Source organism: Tachypleus tridentatus, chromosome 2, assembly GCF_004210375.1.
Source record: "Tachypleus tridentatus isolate NWPU-2018 chromosome 2, ASM421037v1, whole genome shotgun sequence".
Classification (NCBI taxonomy): Eukaryota; Metazoa; Arthropoda; class Merostomata; order Xiphosura; family Limulidae; genus Tachypleus; species Tachypleus tridentatus.
This window is the reverse complement of record NC_134826.1, coordinates 40,546,840-40,572,014: the sequence shown is the minus strand read 5'-3', so window position 1 is coordinate 40,572,014 and position 25,175 is coordinate 40,546,840. Positions and strand designations below refer to the sequence as shown.

Below are 25,175 nucleotides of genomic sequence, written 5' to 3'. Positions count from 1 at the left end.
TAGTATATAATAATGTAATTCAAAGCATTATCGTGAGGTCCACCTGGCTTTATTCTCGAGTCCTAAACTATACAAATATATTTTGACACGTTACTAAAAATAAACGATTTCCACATTTTTCACAGTCGTAGAGTTTTGTTGGTAGTTTCGAGTGTCCAGAGGATCAAACCAGGTATGTAAATTGAAGGTGGTAGTACAACTGTAATTTTTCGAGTTGGGGCTACTAGGTTGGCGTCACACACTAGCTTATAATTGCAAAATACGTATAATGGAATTAAGTCAACATAAATTTTGCTTATTTTGAATTTCGCGAAAAGCTAAACGAAGGCTATCTGTGCTAGCCGCACCTAAATTGGCAGTGTAAAACTAGAGGAAAGACGGCTGGTGACATCACCCACCGCCAACTCTTGGACTACTCCTTTTAACAGCGAATAGTGGCAGTGGCGAAGGGCAGTATTTACTAGCTGCCTTCCGTCTAGTCCGTTACTGCTAAATTAGGGACAGCTAATGTAGATAGCGCTTGTGTAGCTTTGCTTGATAGTTATAAAATAAAAAAAAACATTAATTGAGAAATAAAATATTTATTATATCACATCACGTTTTACCAGTCATCTTGGATTACATTAGTTTCGTCTTTCTTTCTGTATCAAAAGCCTGTGTTTGGTTAATTATTTATCCTTTTTTTTTTTTTGTTATCGGCTGGTGACTTTTGAGCATGGCAGTATAGTATTTCAAGTTGGTGATAACCTTGAGTAGAAGCCAATAAGTTGAAAAATTTATCTAAATAAGTGTGCGTAATTTATCTGTGAGATCAGCAGTAACTTCTTACTAGGCAACTGGGTTATCAAGATTACGAGGGGAAAAGTACTACAGTACTATGTTATACAATGAAATATAATAGTATTATCATTTATATATAAAAAAATAAGTTGAAGATAACTTTTTTTAGTTTTGACCCTCAATATCAAGAACAGATGTTAATGCTGTATTATATCTTTCAAAACACATCTATATGATTGATTGATTTTAGTTCAAAGCAACACAACAGGCTATGTAACCATCGCAGGATATTAAATCCCGTAGTTTAGGGTTATAAACCCGCACGTGTGTCATCTTTCTTCAGTGTTTCTTTTATTATTACCTGCCCGGCATGTCTAGGTTGTTAAGGCACTTGACTCGTAATCCGAGGTTCGCGAGTTCGAATTCCCGTTGCACCAAACATGCTCGACCTTTCAGCCGTGAGAGCATTATAATGTTACAGTCAATCCCACTATTCGTTGGTAAAAGAGTAGCCTAAGAGTTGGCGGTGGGTGGTGATGACTAGCTGCCTTCCCTCTAATCTAAATTAAGGACGGCTAACGCAGATATCCCTCGTGTAGCTTTGCGCGAAATTCAAAAAACAAACAAACAGTTCGAGAAAAAATAATCCACTTTGACCATTGCTTCGTAACAAATTTAACAACTGGAGAACGTTCTGAAAAAAGAACAGAAAACAGTATTACAGATTTTGTAAAAAATAGTGTTCAAAATTGTTCTTAACGTTTCGGTGAATATGTCATTAGTATAGATCTCGCAAATAAGCAAGGAAGAAAAACAGCTCGAAATATTTCGTTGAATATTCACATAACTTTCGTTTTTCAAGAAAAACGAACATGAATTTACCAAAACAGAACAGAATTATTCTGAATTCGAATCATTAATTGTTTGGTATCGGAGAGCTGTTTAACCATATCTTCAGTATGTCTGCTTTCAGAATCTTAGATTTACTGAAATTACTCTTGGATCATTGAATAGAAAGCTATTTCCGTTGGACTGCTGGGAACCAATGTATTATTTCCTCACACTCCGACATCTTGATACATTCCTAGTAAAGATATTAGCACGTACTGAGCTGAAAGCACTATGAAGGCAAAGATAAACTTCATTAAGACGAAGTAAAAAAAAAGATGCAAGACAGGGCAGGCCAATAGAAAAAAGGAAGACAGAATACAGTTCCATGGTTGAAATTAAAATGTAAATATTGTTAACAAGTACGATAATATTAAACACCGTTCATACAAGGTTACTAAAAATTCGTAGAAGTTTGGAACTCCAAATAAATCAGACGCTACAATACCCGTCTTCAGTACTGAGGTGTAAGATGCCAACTGCTTTTTATTACAGTCAGAGAAAAGTTTGGACGTACTCTAAGAACCCACACAATGCACTGAAAGATATCACGAACCGTACAAATATCCAGGCTCCAAAGTCAGTTGTGACGAAATTAACTAGGTCGTAGTGCAATTATTATAACATAACAACACATAATTTCTTCTTACATGGGCTCAACATGGTAAGGTGGTTAGGGCCCTCTACTCACAGTGCGAGGGTCGCGGGTTCAAAGACCCGTAACACCAAACATTCTCGCTCTTTCAGCCATACGGGCGTTATAATGTTACGGTCAATCCCCCTATTCGTTGGTAAAAAAGAGTAGCTTCAGAATTGGTGATGGGTGGTGAGGACTAGCTGCTTTCCCTCTAGTCTTACATTGTTAAATTAGAGGTAGCTAGCGCATACAGCCCTCGTGCAGCTTTGCCTGAAATTCAAGTAAAGACCTCTCATTTCTCATATGGTTGAACTTTTGTTAAGACGAGTTTATGCATGAAATCAGATTACAACAATGAGGTCCGGCATCGGTAGGTAGTTAAAGCACTCGACTCGTAATCTTAGGGTAGCGGGTTCGAATCTCTATTACACCAAACATGCCGTTGAGGCGTTATAAATTGGTGGTCATTCCCACTGCTTTTAATTTCACGCAAAGCTACATGAAGGCTATCTGCGTTAGCCGTCCCTAATTTAGCAGTGTAAGACTAGAGGGAAGGCAGTTAGTCATCACCACCCACCACTAACTCCTGGGCTACTCTTTTACCAACGAATAGTTGGATTCACCGTTACACTATAAAACTCCCACGGCTGAAAGGGCGAGCATGTTTGGTGCGACGGGGATTCGAACCAGCGACCATCAGATTATGATTCGAGCGCCTTCACCACCTGGCTGTGCCGGGCCCAACATAATATAACAAAAAACTAAACATTCTAGTTTAACTTCGTGAAGCAGTGGAAAGAAAAATGCTATTGGTAGAAATTGAACGTCAGTGGAAAAAACCGTAATGAAAGGTGAAAAATAATGGAACTTTCATAAAAACCTAAACGATAAAATAGTCACGGATCGCGCAAAACACAGACATGTTCCGAGGACAATAATCGTGCGTGTCACGTCGAACTAGCTTCTGAACCCACCGAGGGGCGTCGAACCCCTGATTTTAGCGTTGTAAATCCATAGACGTACCGCTGTACTAGTGGTGGACAGAAATAATTGTAAGTACTGGTGTTGGACTTCTTCCAAGGACCTCAGGTGACTGTTTTATGATCCAAGAACTGCTTCGTGTTGTTAAATTTTAAAGCAGTTGCTCCTATCTTTTAATATTTAACTTTCTATTACATACGTGTTGTTCGTTGCAGTTTTTAATATATATGCATGCACCAACTTATATACGCTGACGGCCGTATTGAAACAATACAAACATCATCTAGATTTTCTTATTTACAGATCCTCAGGAACTAGATATGAAGATTGATGCGGTACAGTCGCTCTATCTTTACTTAATATACTGGTTTTCAGCTATACAGACCGTCCAAAAGTTGGAAACTGACGAATAGCCAAAACCGAGAATTCTTACTTTCTTGTATTATCTTTCTTCAACAAGGCTGACGCCTAACTGGTTCAAACAGTAACTATAATTTTATAATCACTTCATACAATAAGATAGTCTTCACGTCGTTTATTATTATTATTATTATTATTATCCTGTGAAAACAATTTAGTGTAAGTAATTAAACGATAGAATTCTCATTGAAGTTACTTTAAAACATTTGGGTTTCCTTTGAAAAGCTTAAGCTTAGAATGAAATAAAAATTACCAGCCAGCAGTAGATGAATATTAGATGACACTAACATGCAGAATACTAAATGCTTTTTACACTATACAATAGGTGTTTTTAGGGAGCCAAGCCTAATGACTGAAATAAAACATGCAGGCATCTTTTACACACAGGGACTGATGAACATCGTAAAAGTAATTTCACACTTCACGTGCCATATAGTGACCTTTGTACACTTAATTCAGTCGACCTCCATTTTATTTCAGATGTAAATTCTTGACATGTAAATATAAGGAAATACACACTATGGACACCCTCATAGTTAAGCGAAATATATATAGTCTCTGACAGTTTAGTCAGAATCTGTCTTCTCGAGGGTGTTTAACTAAACGGTAAAAGGTGAAAAGTGAAGCTGTAACCTCAAGAAGCAGTTTACTTAAAAAGAAGATCATCTTTGATATCAACCTCACTGCTAATTGGACTAAACCGAAGTCTAAAGTGGTACCCATTATAACGATAACTGGAATTTCCTAAGCTGTGAGGGGCGATATAACGGCGACACACACATATTTGCTTGCAACATTTATTTCGACAAATAGGTGCAGTTACCCTTATGTCGGATCATTTTAACCAATATCAAACCATTGTATTAGGACGTAAAGAAAGGAGAGTTCATGGATGAGAAGATGTCTCGATAAATCTTTTTCGTTTTAAACTGTGCAAGCGTAAAATAAAGGCTTTATTGGTTTCCTTTCAGAAGTTCCACAAAACTTGGATAAATAACAAAACTCCCAGAAGGAGGCGTAGCTTGCAATAAGAAGCAGAACATAGCCCGTTTTTCAGCTGTTTAAAATTCCGCTACTTTGGAAGTATGCTGTCATGAAAATGCAAGTTTTTTGTCCTTATACATGGTATTCTTTCGGGTTAGCTAGTAAGGTGTTAATTTTATGTGAACATTTAAATACAGTTTTTACATCAATGCTCAGATTACTAAAACGTCCAGTAATTTCTTTAGGAATTTCTTGTACATTAAGGAATAAAACGATTTTACTGTTTTATCTGTTGATAGGCAAAAACATGGAATTATCATAATGTTTTAAATTGTTTTGAAGTTTGATACAAACCCTATCTATGATGTTGAGGTTGAAACCTCCAGATAATCCTATATTCTTTAAGCAGTTCAATAAGGATGTCATTTTCCTGGGTACAAAGTTGTATATCACGAGTTACGTAGATAAAGTATAAAATTATTTTTGTGAGAGGTGGTAATTAGATCTTATGTGTAACAACATGTAGTACGTTATACCGTCAATAAAATTATTTATTATGCTTATAACTCGTTGCTTGTCTACCTATTAGTCTGTTAGCATAATGAGCTTCCTTACTTAAATAAAACTACAATGGAAATAGTAAATAAACCATTTTTTTTCCCCTTTCTTTCCTCGATGTACCCTATGAATAAAACAGACAATTTTTGTAATACATTAAGAAACGGCGTCTCTAACTAGCATCCCAGTGGTAAGTCTGAGGCCTTAAAACAGTAAAATCGGTTTATAACGCTCATGATGGGCGGAGCATAGGTAACATAGTTCAGCTGCGACCAAACACATCTCCAACTATAATTTCCGAATGACTAAATTAGTATGAATAAAAACTGTTTTCATGAAAGTAACAAATAAGTTTAAGTTAGACAAGCTAGTTCCATTTAAGATTGTTTTACCGTAGTTAATGAGAAAGTCATTACAAATATTTATTCAATACATATATGTATTTTTAAAAGCTGTATTTTAGTAGGTATCAGATGTGAAACCGAATCTGGATCGTCGTATTAAAAAGACGATTTTAAACCGATCAGCCCAACACTACTTGTATAAATTATCGATATCTTACTGAAGGAAGATAAACTTATACTAACTAGTAGACATATCTGTACCACTTCACTACTCAACTTAGATACTCCAGGTAATGATACACAAGTCAAACAACGTTACTGTTTCATCGGTAACCTTTGTTTAACACTGCGAGATAACATAAAACGTTATTACCTTTCACACTCTATACAAGGATGTCAACAAACTAAAGGCAGGACTATATGAATACATGTTTATAATACATAAAAGCCGTATATTGTTTGTTGAATGTATACTGTTTGTTACATGAAGTGATGTACGATATAGATTTTCATATCCATCAAATAAATGTCTTCATAAAAAAATCTAATTACTTCGGAGTTAGGTCCTGAAACACGCTTTCAAGGCTATGTATATTGGTATCTCATAATTAATCGCTTTCCATCCCTGTACTACCGAATAATTCTTCAGAATAACAGCTTTTGATAATTCTCTTGTCATCACTAGAGGCTGGTGGCCTGCTCCTAATTACTGTAACGAAATGTTAATAGGAGAGCTGGAAAAGCTATTAAAGACTTAGTGAAAACATTATACTGCACATAAACATGCACATGTGTTTGTATGCTTTCACCTTGTTAATTTTTCATGATAACGGTGGTTAGCAATGTGTGAATGAATTTCTGTACTTGTTAATCTGAACGTTTAATTATCTCGAAAAATATTTTTCCGCAAACCCAGATTTTCAGAAATTTGGAGAAGAGTTATTAAAGTAGGTTTGTTTAAAATGTTGTATTATGGTAGCCAAAGTAGCTCTTAATTCATATCCTGAAAACCTTTTTATTATTATTATTATTACTGTTTGTCGACAATTAATTACCAAATTTTTACAACTAAATTCGGATATTTTGAAGATCTAAAATTAAAACTAATATAGTTGAAAAGATGTGGTAATTTTGTTTGTACAAAGATGTACAATGAGCTATCTGTGCTTTATTAACCGCAGGAAACGAACCTAAGATATTAGTGTTGTAAGTTTATAAATCTACCGCTGACTTTCACAACTACTAACTATAAGCATATAGTACTTATAAATCTCTACCCCTAGCGACATAATCATGTATTACGCTTAACATTCCAGAACTTTGCAATTTACATATCTAATCCAGTTTAGATTAGAATAGTTGTTATTATTTACGAGGCTGGAAATATAATGAAGCCCACACTATTTTTGTTGTATCCCACTCAACTTGTTCATTCCAGGTATCGAGCGAAAGGTGTCGTTGGCACTGGATGTGACAAATATAGTGTGATTAGCCTATCATAACAAATTACTTTCACTCATACACTCTCAGAAATCACCTACTAAACAACATTTAGCGTTTGTATGCGTGCCCTCCAGTGGCTCAGCTGCAAGTCTGAAGGTTTATCACTGAAAATCAGGGTTCAATACTTATGCGGGCACAGCACAAAAGACACTGTGCGAGTTTGCACTAACAACAAAAACTGCGTGTTTCACAATAAATGAAACTCAAGACTAAGATGTTTTAACCCTTATATAAGTAAATAAAAGCTATTTTTACTACAAAGCTTGTAAAATGAATGATAAAAGCATCAAATTAACATAATAATAATAATAATAATAATAAGATTAACCTTTGGAATTCGATTGTAATTTCACCCCCTCAAAAAAACAAAACTGGTTCAGGTTTCCACTACTCTCCAATGGCCGTTGAAGGAACGGTGTTTTCTTTTCAAAATGTCTTTCTTTGTCAAACTCAGTAAGAGAGAAATCCATCTAATAGTATTATTTGAAATTGGAGTACCAGAGACAAACCAACAGGAAAAAAAAAGGTTAGGCTTCCTTCTGTTGTAATTATTCGTTATAGTGATGAATTTCATCTATTTTCTTCAGAAAAAAAATTCTTAAACGAACTATTAGATAGAGTTCGTTACTAAGCTTAAAGTTGCCCCAAAATAAGATTTAGTTTGGGCCAGCGTGGCATCTAAAACTGCTATGTGACGTACAGAAAATTTAATACACTGCTTCGGTCATAGTATTATTTATTTTGCATTAAGGAGGTGGGACCCACGGATCATCATATTTACAAGTTGGCCCACTAACCATTAGGTCATACACGCCTCATTAGTGAGGTCAATTTTCTTTTTTTTTTTTTAACTTTTTTACATCCCCCAGTAGCACAGCTTATGTCTGAGGACTTAAAACTCTAGAATCCGAGCTTAGATACCTATGGTAGGCAGAGCACAAATAACTCATTGTGTAGCTTTGTGCTTAACATAAAAAAATCAATTAGCTTTTTTTTTTTTTTTTTACAAAACGGTTGAGATAAAATTAAGGTTTCACAATTATTTATTACTGAATTTAAAGAAAATAGTTTAACTAGAAGAAAACTTGCTTTTATTTTTTTATCGGGTTTCTATTTTTTCAAGATAGCCTCATAAATGAGATATTCCACCGCTAGGGTAGACGATTTCACCATCATAATTAAGTAAAAAACTAAATTAACTTATCAATAGTCATTATAAAATAATGAAAAGCTTTAATTAAGTAATCCATTTGAAAGAAAACGTTAAGGGAAGCACGTATGGGCTTTCTATATAATTACGTATAAATTCTTTTATTGAAAAGAATCAGAAATGTTAAATTAGCTTCGTACCATTTTCACAAACAAGTTCATCGGTTTAAAATTTCATAAGGACTTGTTGGCACATTGCCTTTCGAGTAAACAACGACTTCACACATGCGGATTTCTGAATGGTTGAATTGCTTTTCAAGGTCCAAAATGTCACCTTTAATCGATGAGAATTTAAAGCAAACTCGCTGCCTTTAATCATGTAAAGTAATTTAACTTTTCTAAAGCTACGCTAGTACCTACTCGTGTAGTTTATGTAGAATCCTACGTATGACGTAATGACAAGAACTGGGGTTTAGTTAACTGTTTTTAGTTTAGAACCGCGTTGTTAACCTAAATTTATATACCTTTTTTAATAATTCGGAGCTAACACAAACTAGAAGTTCAGTTTACTTGGCAAACACAGCCTACTCTATAGGCTAAAATAAGACAACTTCATAATAAATGGTTATTGTTTCGAAACGCTATAGGGCAAATGAAATTACAAAAACCTTTAGTAGAGATCTGTCATCACATTATCATTTTACCAATGTTTGTTTCGATGTTCGTACAAAGTTACTCGAGAGTTCTCTGCTGTTCTTAAGTTTAAACTGATGGATTAGAAGGAAGGGAATTAGTCAACACTGTCAACTGTCGAGATACTCTAACAAATAGTGGGACTGACTGTAACGTTATAACGCCCCGTGGCTAAAAGGATGAGCATCTTCGGTGGGACGGGAATTCGAATCCGTAACTCTCAGGTTAGGAATTGAGTGCCCTGAGGACCAGAATATGCCGGGTCTCCATCCTTGCTGAAATATCAGTTTATCTAACAGATAATTTCTATCGTATAAAATTTATATTTTATTTCACCAGATACTAATATATCGATGTTATAAGCTGACTCCCACGTACTATCCTAAATAGGTAAGTGTTTATGTTGCAATACTGTGCATCGCTTGGCATAATGTTACAGTAAACATTAAGCACAGAATAAAGTTTGTTGTAATAAGATTAAATTTAACATTTCAAATAAACGTTTGTGGTGTCGTTTTCCAAAAGCTGGACTTAACTGGCGTTTCTAGTCGCTGAATTATGACATTGTGCAATCACTTTCAAATGAAACGTTTCCTAAGCGTGTCAGTAATATGTTTACAGACTTGTAAAGCTAGCAAAAGTTTAAATTCCCATAGTGGACAAAGAAGATAGGGTATCGTGACTTTGGTTTTTTGCCGTTTCTTTTTTACTTTTTTGAGCAAACGATTTTGGCAAGTCGAATATAATTTAGTCTATTTTGAATATTATGCGCCGTGTGCACTAATATTATCTGTAAACATTTTACACTCATAGAAATAGAGATGCGTCCTATAAAATACGTTAAACTAACCACCATGACCTAATAAGTGTGTGTGACTTGAGACATGAATAAACCAAGATATTTTGTCAAAATTGAAGGCAGTGGATTAATAGAAGGTTAGTGATATTCGATATACGAATTCTTTGAAAAATTTTGCACTGCCTTATAGAAATTGTATTAACTTCATAAACCTATTGTATTGCTTATATGGATAACTAGGAAATTCACTGTTGAAACTGGGTTACTTTTACGTATAAACAACCTTCCTCAACAACCGTACGTTTTTCGTTATACTATCGAAAAAACTAGAAGTGTATAGTCATATTACGCGGAAGCAGCAGTTCAACGTCTCAAGTCGGGTGCTTTCTCTCTCTCTCTCTCTCTCTCTCTTTCAATGAGCACTGAGCTTCTCGGCAATACGTTACATCCTCGTTGAAGAGATGAAAATGTTTATATAAAGAAGAAAGAGATTAATAAACGAGAATATTTGTTGTTATTGTTGTGAGGGAAAGTCATTGTGTGACTACGTTTATTATAGGGTTGAACAATATTCTCTGTTGATGGATAACTTTTTTTTTTCTAGCGAGAAATGAGAGTAGATTTTATTAGTGGTACAAAATAACTACTAGAGTTTACTTGTGAAATAATTGAGTTCGTTACTTTGTTAAAAAAGGAAAGGATCTTTTAATTCTGTGAAGAGAAAGCTAAAGTGTTTTAAAACCGATGTGTTTAGTATGTACTTCTGGGAAGAAAATTTAAATTTATTCATTTAAAAATAATGAAACTAATATTAACTTAAAAAATAAAAATACTAAAGAGACGAAGGAAAAATAAATTATTTTACTCTTTATAGTAAGATAAAGGATTTACTAAAAACAAACGGAACATTTTACTGACAGTAAGAATGATTTATTGTACTACTGGAAACAAAATAGTTTTACAGAGAGATTTATTTGTTTCTACAGGTGTAATAAAAAGGTATTAAATTAGAGAAGGAAAACCCAATGAAGAATGGGATTTTATTACCGGTTGAAGGAAGATCTCAAGTTTTACTGATGATAGAGAGCGCAGATTAGGTTTAATTCTAAACCACTGGTCCTAAGAACACCTCGCCATGTTGCACTCTACTTATTTGTTTTTTTCTCTTTGAGATTATATTTAAAAGCCGCCAATATATTATTTACTATGTTTTCAATCTCATGAGATCCCCCAGTGGCACAGCGGCATGTTTGCGGATGTATACTACTAATAACTAAGTTTCTACACCCGTGGTAGGCAGAGCACAGATATCCATTTATGTAATCTTTAAGACAAATCCTAGTAACAAAATTAGGCATGAAAATTTTGGTATTTTGCATTGTTTTGGGATAAATTATATTTAGCATAATTTTACGGAAGATAAAAAACAAGCTTTATTCTTTCTCTTGAATATTCTTGTTAACCTTTGTTTAAACATTCGATCAATTTTTTTTAAAATCCAAGACATTCCTGTGAATACGTACCAGATGAAATAGAACTAAGTATAACTATGACTGAGAAGGAGGGCTGGGACTGTGACCTTTCGAATGAAATCGTCATATCAGGTAAATTTTAATTATTGATTCTAATTTAATTCTTTATGTTAATTATTCTATAAATATTGTGTATAAATTAGATTTGTAGAATTTGTTGTTATTTTAGACAAGTTTTTTTCACGATTTTCTTTCAAAATTATCTACGTATTGTTATCCCTAATTTTTGAACTGATAAGCTACAGGGATAGCTTTTGGCCTACAACACCAATCATCCCTAATTTTGAACTGATAGGCTACAGGGAAAAAGTTGTTAGCCTAACATTTTCACTGGCGTCTTTTATGTTCGTCTTATCTGATCAAATAATGGGAATTGGTCGTCATTCTTATACCGCATCCAAAATCTGAACTGGGTAGCCTGTACAACTGACATCACAATCCGGACATGCTAATCTCAAGGCCACGATAGACCCTTGACCAGAATATAAGCATATTCATATGGTATATAAATAATAACACTTGAAGTAATATGTTTCCTGTACTCTAATACCTCCGTATAGTGATTTATCTCACAGCCTTCAATTTTCTTTCCTAAGTTTGATATTAATGTACAAATATATACTATACATGTTTCTATCCACACTTATTATTATTTCAAAACAATAATTCATGTGTCATACGTTTATCTATATATGTATATACTAAAGAAAATACGTGTTTCTGGTAACAGTATTTTTCTATTGTCATAACAAGCTTTCATAAAAAACCAAAAAAAAACTTGATTCATAGATGTGTCAAACACTCAGAACAATCCTGTTCCTGCACGATTAAACGAATAAAATGTGAAGACAGCGAATGTTTGGAGTTATTTATCTTCTCACAATAAAATGGGACTGGATCAAATAGGTTCTTTATGATACAGCTGTATGTTAGTATTAAAATATCGAACAAAGTTTGTACGTAACCAGACAATGATCGATAGAAATGCAACAAGACCTTGGTCGAATAAACATTCTCACTGTAGTGAAAACACCCCATCGTATTCTTCCTCGACATAAACGTATATAAAGAAATAGAGAAAGGAATGCCAGAAATCGACTTTCTTTTTTAACAATCGATAACGCTACAGAGGAAAGTTGCGAGCGCAGAAGAGAAAACTGATCAAATATACGTTTTTAGATAATAAATTTATAAAAAAAATGCAATTTTATTTACTTTTGTCCACGATTCTACTAGTACATACTCGTCTTCATGAAGTTGTAGTTGTTCGAGATTAATATACCTTCCTGTCATCTACTATTTGGCTGCTTAAACGTAGTGTGGAGAAGTGGTAAGTTAGAGGCCGAATCTATTTTTTGATTTGCTACTTTCGTTGCAATAAACTTGTTTTGTCGAGATCAAGATTCAGCACAACAGCATGGATTGGTTTGTTTTGAATTTCGCACAAAGCTACTCGAGGGTTATCTGCGGTAGCCGTCACTAATTTAGCAGTGTAGAACTAGAGGAAAGGCAGCTAGTCATCACCACTCACCACCAACGCTTTTACTAACGAATAGTGGGATTGACCGTCACATTGTAACGCGCCCACGGCTGAAAGGGTGAGTATGTTTAGTGTAACGGGGATTCAAACCCACGACCCTCAGATTACGAGTCGAGTGCGTTAACCACATAGCCATGCCGATTCAGTTGCTTGAAAGAACAAAGAGTGTAAAGTACGAATCATATAGTGATGTAATGTAAGCAACTGGTTTGAGTTTTTAAAATTGTACTAGTAATACTGAATAAAAATATTTTACTTTTTATTGTAAACGTTAAATTCGTTAAGTTGTTTTACGGTCCATTTCAAATAAACAGACTTAAATATGTGCATTTATATTTACAATGGAGTATATTAGTATAAAAATTGGATATTTACTCAGAAGCTGCTTAAAAAAAACAGGAAAGATTATTTTACGTATTTAACAATAAGCGCACTGTTTTGTTTAGATGATCTCACTGAAACAGAATTAAATTCTAACAAGTGAAATCATATCTTTCTTGTAAAAATGTTGCTTAAATTACACACGTTGTTTGCTTATGTTATTTTTCTCAGATCTACTTTCAATATTGTTTTATTGCGTAAAGCTACTCAGTGGACTATTTACAGCCTGTCTACCGCAAGGAATTAAAGCTTGGATGTTAGCAGTGAAACTCTGTAAACATACCGTTTACCCATCGGGAAATCATGTTAATATATTTCAAACTTGCGTTTAAGCTCTATTGAATTATTCCGCGCGACGTAAAACAGAACAAGCAATTAAAACATTTTTAAAACGTAAAATAATGTAAGGATGGAAGTGCCAAAAAAATGCAGACAAGAATATAGGGCTGTAATATCATCCTTAGATGACTTAATATTAAATTGGATATTACACTGTAAGATCCACGAGTATAAAATGGTTACAAGATCGGGCATTTAGATCAGCCTTGTAGTGAGAGTTTCTAATAAACAAGACATGTTTTGACTTGACATGGTTTACATAAGCCCTTCATTACACTACATTTATACCTACACTAAAATTAGTATAATATTATGATAAACTGAATACCAACAGTCAGGAATACATATATTCCAACTGCAATAACATTAAAGTATTAATCTTACAGTGCAACATTATATTTTAACATTGAAAATCATGTAGGAATGATCTGTACATAGCTGTATCATCCTTATATTCTTGTTTGCATTCATCTTTGTACTGCCATCCCTACATCATTTTACATTTTGTGGAAGATGTGACGTCATAGTTCATTATAAATTGACTATTGTAAAATAATACGTAATTAATAATCCTAGAACTATAAAACCAAATATAATATCAAAAAGATATGTTATAAAATATTTGTAATAATAAATTATGAAAATAGTTTTGTTTGTAATAGAATATAATTAAAGAGCGAGGTAACAAGTGAAAGTGAGTTGATTTACAATTATTTTACCCTATGACCCGGAAAACAAACACACACACACACACACACACACATAGTTCCTCGGCTATCCGTATATACACATTCTACCGACTCTCTAATATCCCAGTAGTTATTAATTATATTTTCATGTATATATGTTTTCCGGGTCATAGGGTAAAATAATTATAAATCAACTCACTTTCACTTGTTACCTCGCTCTTTAATTATATTCTATTACAAACAAAACTATTTTCATAATTTATTATTACAAATATTTTATAACATATCTTCTTGATATTATATTTGGTTTTATAGATCTAGGATTATTAATTACGTATTATTTTACAATAGTCAATTTACAATTTGTAATGAACTATGACATCACATATCTTCCACTTTTTGAAAATAAATATCTTTTATCTCAGCGTGAAAAGACGACGAGTACTGAGGTTTTGTATAAGTTTAATAAACTTAACGTTTTTGTACCTCTATTTGTATACCCTTTTTGAAACAATTTTGTTGAAACAAATAACATTAGGTAACTGAAACGAAGAATTTAAAATATTCTGATGAACCTATTTGTAGAATGACAGCAAACAAGTTTTTTTGTATACAAAACACGGGTTTTAAATGATAACTATACTCTAGTTGTACTAAGAACAGTATAGGGAGTTGAAGTTACAAAATTCATGGCCCGGTAAAGCCAAGTGGTTAAAACACTTGTTTCATAATCTGAGGGTTGAGGGTTTGAAATTCCGCCGCACCAAACATGCTCGCCCTTTCAGCCATGGGGTCATTATAAATGTGACGGTCAATCCCACTATTAGTTGGTAAAAGAGTAGCCCAAGTTGGCGGTGGGTGGTGATGACTAGCTGCCTTCCCTTTAGCCTTACAGTGATAAATTAGGCACGTCTAGCGCAGATACCCTTGAGTAGCTTTGCGAGAAATTCAAACAAACCGATCGTTTTCTCTATAACAGCTGGCACGTGTATTTAACATTATTGCCATACAAAGCACAGTTTAAGTGGTCAGAGCATTGCAATATTTCCATTTCAAGAAGGTCCAGCCCTCTCAGAATATTTTTGAAAATGTAATGCAATGATATTGAATCTTAAGCCTTTAAAACTGTAAATACTGCATATACGCAACGTAGTGTATTGAAATAAAAGAAGAAGTTTTAATACATGTGTTATAGTCACACATGTAAAAAAAGGTTGACAGGCCATGGTCCAGCTAGCATCACTTTTTTCTACGACACAATAATGGATAAGGTAGTGAAATTTCGCTTCTCAGGACTAGATAATGTCTATATATAGTATTTTTTAGAAAAAATTTTCATTCTGAAACAAAGTATTTTAATGTCTTAAACTGGATTATTTCTTATTATTGCCAGAAATAGCTGCCACTCTGAGCTTAAGCGTACAAAATAATTATTTTAAAGTTACGCGAATGTTGACTAAAATAACAATAAAAATGTACAGTTAATTTATTATACTTGATATTTTTGTTGTAAGGTTTGTGGTTAGAATATAACGTTGTTTTTCTTTTAGGAAGAGCCTAAGTTTGTCATAAGAAATATTATATTTGTATATAATGAATAACCATCAACACAACTAAATGAATTAACTTTTACGTAAGCTTTACGTTCGGAAATTTTGAAAAAATAAAGCACGATTACAGGGTCTTAAGTAAGAATAATTTTACTTCTGATAGCAGTGTCTGCGTGGTTAAAATGTATTAATTATCTGTTAGAAAAGAAATTCAATTAAACTAAAGTACTGAAAAAATACGATATTATATAACGTAACAGATGAATATAAAAATAGATTAGATATCTTAAACCTAAATACTGGTCAATATTTACAGAAAGAAAATATATATAAAAAACTAAACTCTTATCTTACCTGTTACCACAGAGAGAGCTTCTGATAACAAGAAAAGACTTCATAATTTCATTTGGTGTAGTTTTTGTGTAAGCGCTAGAGGTTCAGTAAAACCGGAGAATTTGGGCTGTGTAAGTAAAAGGTAATGACACAGACAACAGAGAAATATAGGTTGAGTAAATACATTTTTGTTCTTATTGTTCTCGACGACGTTTTCTACTCCTGATGGAAAATAAACCACCTTAGGAAAGCTCTCGAACGTTTGGAAGGTTTTCCGATGCTGGTAATTTTTTTTATGAAAAAATGCGATCTGCGTTTCTACACTCGTTTCATAAAGACATGATGTATATTCAAATTTTCTATCTTATCATCATTTTCTAATATTTGAAGAGTAACTGCTTCATTATTATCCCTCTTGTCAATCAACATGGTTATGATCCTAGAAATGGCAGCGGATATAACTATCAATGGTTTGGACAAGCCATTTGCAATCCAAATGGCAAGCCACCGTTCCTTTTACCCAAGGGTGAACGAGCAAAGAGGCTAGTACGGTTATATATCAATTCTATGGTACGAATACGTCTAAGTCCAACATAAAAAAGGAAGGAAATTGTTCACTAACGTCGAATGAGCAGATTCTGTTGTTCTCTTCGCATCAAAAAGTATTTTTCAAACCCAAAATTGTAGAAACATACTGATGAATCAGTGTTTGCACCTTAAAGTAGTAAGCCCCCAATATAATATAGTTCTACGTGTACGTTCCTCAAATTTGAATAATAGAAAACTTGATTAGTCAAGCGAGATTAACGTATTTACAGCCATTTAGCTCGTGAAATTATTAATTTTAGTAGCCGCATACGTTCTGCTATGATACTTGTCATCTTTGCACATTCGTCTTGTAAAATTCGGAAAGGATAGAAGATATTTTTCAGCAGATGGATTTCGTAGTTTTTGATCTAGATAGAGTTATCGTCGTGCTGCAAGAAGCACAAAAGCCAACTGAATACCTTTTGAACACGTAACACGTTTGCCAAGATGTTTATCTTTAAATGTGCAAAGGCTTTATACGATCTACTTTACTTAGGGGGTACACCAAAAGTGGAAAGTGAAAAAAAAACTGTTTGAATTACTTCTTTTAGCCTTACTGTCATCTTGTACGATGAGCGCGAGACACTCAATATTTTTTAATTAAAGTGTTATTGACGTCATTTATATCAAATGATATCAATTTCTATTTTCATCTAACCAAAATATGCTCGCACTCTCAGCTGTGGGGGCGTTGTAATGTGCGTTCAATCCTTCTATTTGTTGGGAAAAGAGTTGCCCAAGAGTTGGCGGGTGATGACTTGCTACCCTCTCTGTAGTCTTACACTGCTGATTTAGAGACAGCTAGCGCATATAGCCCTCGGGTAGCTTTTCGCGGAATTAAAAAACAAACCAAATCTATTTTCATTCTTTAACGTTACATATTTCTGATATTCGCTTTTTTCTTTTAGGCTTTGTCTTCACATGACATACGATGAATACGTGTGTATTCATTCGGTATAAATAAATGACGTATCTCTTACAATACAATAGATTTCACATGTTTATTTCTTCAGATTTATTTGTAATAACAGATTATTAGGACAAAATACTAGCTTTAAGCAAAACTTCTGTTGCTATTTGTCATATCTTATGATGGAAAACAACGTACGGAAGGCAAAGTTGTTTCAGGATGACGTATGACGTTAACAAATAGATACAACGTAAGGTAGAATGAGTGCATGGACAAACGTAGGGTTCGATACACGTGGCAAAAATAGTTTAAGGCAAATTAATAAATACACCTATGGCAGTTTTACTGCAGACAAAGCCATTTTCAAAGCAAATATTTATTATTTAACCGCAACTTTTGAACAAAATGCCCACATTACTGGCTCTATTAATTCTGCTAATACACATTTTAGAAAGTGTAGTTATTTGTATAGTTTGTCAGGTTATTCACATGAAAAGTTTTTAACGGTGCTTAAGGATGGGTTCACATTCTTAATTTTCAAAATAACGAGTTATTCTTGATGCCAATCTTAATAAATACTAAATATATATTTCTCTCCATCTTAGAATCAATGGTTCACTTTACCTCACATTAACCTTTTTCAAAAATTAGACCACTCGGCATTGGTTTTCAACCAGACAACATTTTTCTGCTGGCCCGACATGTGCACGTGGTTAGGACGTTCGATTCGTAATATGAGGCTCACACGTTCGAATCCCGACACAACTAAACATGTTTACCTTTTCAGCCGTGGGGGCGTTATAATGTGACGATCAATCCCACTATTCGTTGGTAAAAAGAGTAGTCCAAGTGTTGGCGGCAGGTGGTGATGACTAGCTGCTTTCCCATTAGTCTTAGACTGATAAATTATAGACGACTAGCGCAGATAGCTCTCGTGTAGCTTTGTACGAAATTCAAACAAACATTTTCCTTATCCGAGATGAAAGGATTAACTTTTGTCAAACAAACATTGTTTAACTGTAGACGACCTATCAAGAAACAGGATCTTTTTTTATACCACTTCGTTTAAGTAAAGATTCTTACGTGTTTATTGTTCGCGGGTATCAAAACCAGATTTCAAGCGTCATAAGCTTGCCAACTTACCGTTGAACCACTGAATGGAAATAAATAAAGGAAGAGATGCTATTGTAATCGAACGTTTTCCACAAATTCTGAAGAAGAAAAAAGCACAATAAAACAACTGCTGTGGTGCAGAGGCATTATGTTGGATATATTTGAGATACTGTGGTTGAAATAGTATTATATCCTCTTCTTGGAAAAACACTAAAGGACGGAATGAAGAATGTAACGTTAAGTAATGCATCAGGCTTAATACTGTTGTCTTATGACAAATGTAATTGATTAAGATTAGTTTTCTGTAATATTTTGGAAGAAATTTAAGTGGTGTTTTATACTTATATAATAGAAAAAGAAACAGACGATGTGATATCTTATTGTAGCCTTCTATTTCATTATGCTTAGCAATGACCAAGTGGTTAGAGCGCTTGACTCACAACTTGAGGTTCGTGGGTTTGATTCCCAATCGTATCAAACATGTTTGCCCTTTTCAGCAGTGGTAACATTATAATGTTATGATCAATCGCACTGTCTTTAATAAAATAATAGCCCAAGAGTTGGCAGTGGGTGGTTATGACAAGCTGCCTTCCCTCTAGTGTTTCATTACTAAATTATGGAAGGTTAGCGTAGATAGCCCTAGTGTAGCTTTCTTCAAACAAAACTACTCGTTTATTACATTCAGTATTTACTGTATGCTTATTATTCTAGAAATATGATCTTCTCAGAAAGTAGGCTAAGCATTGATTCTGTACTTACAAAAACTAAGCAAACATTGGTTGTGAACAAGTGAACACGTACTTGTTGTTCGAATTACTTGTATTTATAATTTAAAAAACTCGTTTTGTACACGTATATTTATTTTATTTTTCGATACTTATCTTGATACAAAAGACATAGTGGAAGGTGATTAAGATCTGCCGTGTTTTTCGAAGAAAGCTATAATTCATTAGAATACATGGTATAGAAACGTTATTTCGCCTTGTTCGCACATGAGCTACAATTAATTTATACACTCCTTTGAGCTTTCATTTGCAATAATTAAGTCTAAATTACTACCTTATCAAATCTTTCCACGAACAGGAAACATCAACTAAACACATCTATCAATGATTACGAGCCGTTTCGACCATACAAAACCTGAAATTATTACACCAATTTGCCTCACCTCGTGCATATACAGAGAAGTATCAATTACACTGGGGAACACTCATTTTGTTGCATTTAAAAAAAGACCTTTCTATAGTCAATTTGAGTGTGTTGATTTCAAATCTGAAGTCGGTTTTTGTCTGCAAGCTACAGATTTTATGCAATTTGACATTTTTATTTATTTTTTAATGTGTCGTTATTATAGGAAATTATAGGAATAGCTTATCAATTTGTTTGTGTATTTTATTCAGGTAGGAATTTGCGTTTGTAACTTTTGCGTTTGTACACTTCATCTGGACAATCTCGTTTAATGCTCCAGCAGTAGTCAGCCATCATACTTTTGTCCCAGCGCCCTTGGTAGCGTTCTTCCATGACCTTTAGGTCTTGGTGGAATCGTTCTCCTTGTTCGTCACTCACAGCCCCCCAGGTTGTCAGGGGACTTATCAAGGTGGCTGTTCAAAAAATGGACGTGAAAATGCTTATACATGGTTTACGCAAGTTCACATTTGTACAATTTCATTAACCTCAAATTGCATACAAACTAGAGCTTGTAGAGAAAATCTAATTTCAGATTTGAAATCAGCGCCTAAAACTCCTTCAGAATCAGTTAAAATATCCAATGCAACTCAAAGTTACTGAAAAAGTGTTCCTCAGTGTTATCAGAAATATTCCGTTAAAAACCAGACCATAATGCGCCAGCTTTCAGAGCAATTCCTTAATTGGAAACGCCAAGGTGAAACAAATTTAGACAAACAGATTTACAGCGATACACACGATTAGAATACGTGGCTTTGAAAAAGTGGATCTGTAACTCTTAATATAAGATGGCTCAAAACTGCAAAGGTTTAATCAAAAGTGTCTTTAGTTATTATACCACGAAGGGCCGTGTCGTATATAGAATGTGATTTTTTTGTCTTCTTAAGTAATTAGTACCAAACAAAATAAGTTAAATTAGCTAACTACTTTAGTAATCAGTTCTGCATCTCAAATATGATTAATGAAGGCGGAATCATTATACTATATTTCCCGAAAATAAAAAAATTAAAAATTAAAAACTTTCCTAAACTTAGAACACTTTATAAAGAAAACGTACATTTCTGTAAATCAACTGAAGAATAACTACATTGCTTGATTAGTTAATGATCTAAATATGATGATTAATTTCAAGATTTCTCATTCTTTACTCGAAGTAAAATATTAGAATATTGTATTTATTTGTAGGTTAATTACGAGTCGCAAAATAGAAAAGTTTTGTTTACTTGTTATCAAGCAGAATGATCTACCTATACTGTGGTCACGGTGGTATAGCTGCAGACGTATACCTCTAGAAAACGGATTTCAATACCTGTGAGAGAGCATAGATAGTTCTTCGTGTTTAATAACAAACAATTTATTAGAATCATTATGTACAGAAATGTGTTATCGAATTATACACAAAGATCAACAACATACATCTTGATAAACTCGATAAATTATTTCAAAAACGTTTTATTTTGTATGACAAAGTTGATTGCTCACTGGAAACAAAAAGCTTTTACTGTTTTGAAAGTAGTGATACACTATTACAAAGATGAATCAGTCCTTGAATTACCGATTTGCTTACATACTATTCACGAGATAAAATTCTTTATGGCTACCGAAAGTGTTCTCTTCAAAGCGTAAATAAAACCAAAACAAAGAGCAACAGATATGTTTATTTCTATTGAAGTTCGTATGTCATGCTGCGTTGTAGAAAGTGATTAATACTTAGTCATTCAAGACATGCGCACATTTTACTGACGTCACAACACTACAAATTGAATCGTTAAGCGTCTCTTATGTGATGTCATTTTAGTGTCTTCTGAATGACTGACAGACAACACACTACTGTTTATCCACCATAGTGGTATGACTGGTTAAAACAGAAAACCCCCTCCAGGCAGCCTCCGGTTTCCTTTTGGAGAAATTAGTTGAATCCATATTATATATATTGCGTGACTAATCTAATATATCCATCATTCACAAAAGCAGTGTAAATAAATAAACTGGAACAAAACCATTAGTTTACGTCTAAAATGCACAGAAAACTTAGATATGTGGCAATTAGTCGGAAGAACCAATTCCAATGTATCTAGGGACGGCTGGAATGGGTATTAACACGTTTACTAATAAAGCAACGAACAACGTTTCGGTCTTCCTGGTTAGTCTTCAGGTTAACAAAGTGGGTTTCTCATTATCAAGAACACCAATACCGACAATTTTTTGTGACCCGTTTCCTGCGTTATTAAAAACACAACAAAACGTCGGACTAAGAAGCGATTTAGTGAATAAAAAGTCCAAAAATATCTTTTCAAAATAAGATGAGGTACTTTGGTAATATCAGATATAACAACTAACTCTCACTATTAGATAGCACACTAAGCCACTATCGGTTCAAACTATTTGGATACCACCGCACACCTTTCGTTTTGGTGAAAACTTAAAAACAAATTCTTCTAGACAATACATGTATTCCACTTGCAAATATGATACCGAAATTCACAAATTTTCTCACTATAAAATCGTCAAAGATCCATTACAATTGTACCAAAACAGATTTTGTCTCAATTGCCAGAAATCTGATGGCTTAATATTTAAAGTTTTCTCCTGTTTTTTAATAACGAAAAATAAAAAAGGTTGGACATTTTAAGAAAAACAGTTAATCATGAGTATGTATTTCGGTAAAATACTGTTTTAAAAGCTATTCATTAAAATGTTAACGTTATTAGTTTCTTTTCAGATATTGAAACAAGACTACTGAAGATACGAACTAGCCATTCCCGATTTTGAACTGATAAAACATAAAGACAGCTAGTCAACGGCATTCACTATCAACTCTTGGGTGCATCTTGTTTGATCGAATAGTGAAATTTAACCCTTACCCTTATAACGCACGACTCCAAATTGAGTCGTGCGATTTGGTTTTCGGACGAAATATTTAACCGTGATGACAAGAAAACCCACTTGTAGAGAAAATTATGTACATTGCTGGCCAAAATCGTCAATGAACATAGACTCAACCATTGTTCGAAAGATGAAAATAAGAAAAATAAAAATAAAACCTTTTTAGCATTTAATAGCGAAAATGTGAACACTATGAAATTAGCCTAAATACTAGCTGGTCAAAAGTTTAAGACCATACCAAAAAGGAGTCTTAAACAGGGTAGAAAATACCCAACAAGAGATCTCAGTAGCGAGTTGCATGGCCATCATTGCGAATAACTGCAAACATTTGCTTTGGCATGGTCGATATAAGCGTTTGCAGAAGGCTGACTGGAATGTTATTCCAAGTGGTGAAGATGGCTTCACGAAAATCATGCAGTGTTTGGAATTGACGTCCATTTCTATAGACTTTTCTTGCAATCCATCCCCAAACATTTTCAATGGGGTTCAGTTCGGGCGAATACGCTGGATGGTCCAAAATAATCACGTTATTCGCCATGAAAAAGTCTTTTGTCCTGCGGGCATTGTGGATTGTAGCGTTGTCCTGCTGAAAGATCCAGTCAATTCCACACAAGCGAGAGTCTTCGGTTAATAAGGATGCTCTCTCTCCAACATGCCAATGTAGCCAGCTGCTGTTTGACGCCCCTGTATAACCTGAAGCTCCATTGTTCCATGGAAGGAAAAAGCACCCCAGATCAGAATGGAACTTCCTCTACTGTGTCGTGTAGAAAATGTCTCCGGTGTGATATTCTTATAGTGCCAGTAACGTTGGAAGCGATGTGGACCATTCAGATTAATTTTTTTCTCATCAGAGAACAAAACCTTCGTCAACTTTTCTACGTCCCATGTTTGGTGCTTCTCAGCAAAGTTTAACCGAGCTGTTTCGTGGTATGGAAGGAGGCGTGGCCTTTGAAGAAGTTTACGGTTTTTAAAGCCTTTTTCTCGAAGATGCCGTCTTATTGTTCTTAAGCTGCATTATGCGTCTGTAAGGGCTTTAATCTGGTTCGACGATCAGCTGGTGTATTGCCAGACAACCCGTCGAATCCTCCTGCTCAACGTCGGCGAAATTTTCTTGGGCTGACCACTTGAAATTCTCGTTCCGTATCCCTCAGCGTCTTAAAAAATTTGCAACAGAAGTTTTACTACGCCCAATCTCAGCAGCGATGGCACGTTGAGAGATACGTTGCTTTTGCAGCTCGATAATTCTTCCACGTTCAAACACTGTCAACTTTTTAACCTTTGTCATGTTTTTACCCAATGTAATACAGCAGATGTCAGTGGGAGATGTTGACAACGCTAATGCTTGAACACAAATGACTAAATTTTGTTGCGTGTTTATCGATTAACGCTTCGTTTCAGTATGGTCTTAAACTTTTGACCAGCTAGTATTTAGGCTAATTTCATAGTGTTCACATTTTCCCTATTAAATGTTAAAAAGTTTTATTTTAATTTTCCCTTTTCTTATTTTCATCTTTCGAAGCTCTACTCAACCATTTATTTGAGTTTTTCTTTATATTCATTGCCCTTAAGAGTTTGGCCAGCAATGTATGTAAAAACGGCTGGTATGAGTAGAGAAAGCACTATGTAGAGGAGCGAACAACATTTCGACCTTCGGTTATCGTCAGGTTCGCAAAGAAAGAAAGGGTTACTGACTGATAGCTGACTACATGTTTGAAGGCGGCTGTGTAATATAAACGTAGGAATGTAGAGGGTGTACTTAGATGTTGGATGTATTTATTAATATAAGTATAAAGATGTTCCTTTGCATTTGTTTATTTTAGCCTTACTTATACAACTCAAGCCCAAAATAAACCATTACAAAGGAGCATCTTGTTTGCTCCTCTACGTAGTGCTTTCTCTATCCATACCAGCAAGTTTTACATATATAAATATTCAACAGTATTCTCCTTTTCGAGTTCCGCTAGGTTTGTTCACACCTACACATTCATAAATACAATAGAATGTTTCATCTGGTTTTATGGTTTCTCAGGACAAGTTACCACTGATCATCAGATATATGCTGTGATATAACTAGAGTTTAAAAAATTCTGTACATTTTATCACCAGAGATAACCTGTGTTATAAAGAGTTAAAATAATTTCTTACAAGCTTTCGTTAGAGATATCCTTTGTTACTTTCAATAAATGTGTGCGTTTAAGGAACAAAAATGTTACGTCTATCATCATAAATAGTTTTAATTTCAGTTTTATATTAAAATAAACTTAATTACGAAAGATGTATCTGGAAGTTTGTTTTGTGTCGCGTGGTCTGTGTGACACTCAAGTCACAATGGTCCACATTTTACTGTCATACCGTCGTTACGACTCTCAACGATGACACCATTTCAGACATGT

At 34.2% G+C, this 25,175-nt stretch overlaps 1 protein-coding gene across 10 annotated transcripts in view; it reads right to left on the bottom strand.

The window, feature by feature from the left end:
- LOC143241526 (tyrosine-protein phosphatase 69D-like) overlaps window positions 1–25,175 on the bottom strand; it is a 354,041-nt gene that overhangs the window by 264,633 nt on the left and 64,233 nt on the right. For 2 of the 10 annotated variants that reach the window (XM_076484789.1, XM_076484790.1), the window contains exon 2: window positions 21,120–21,205. The exons of the other annotated variants lie outside the window; for them this stretch is intronic. The gene's annotated coding sequence lies outside the window, so the exon portion shown is untranslated. The remainder of the gene's footprint in view (window positions 1–21,119; window positions 21,206–25,175) is intronic. 10 annotated transcript variants of the gene reach the window in all.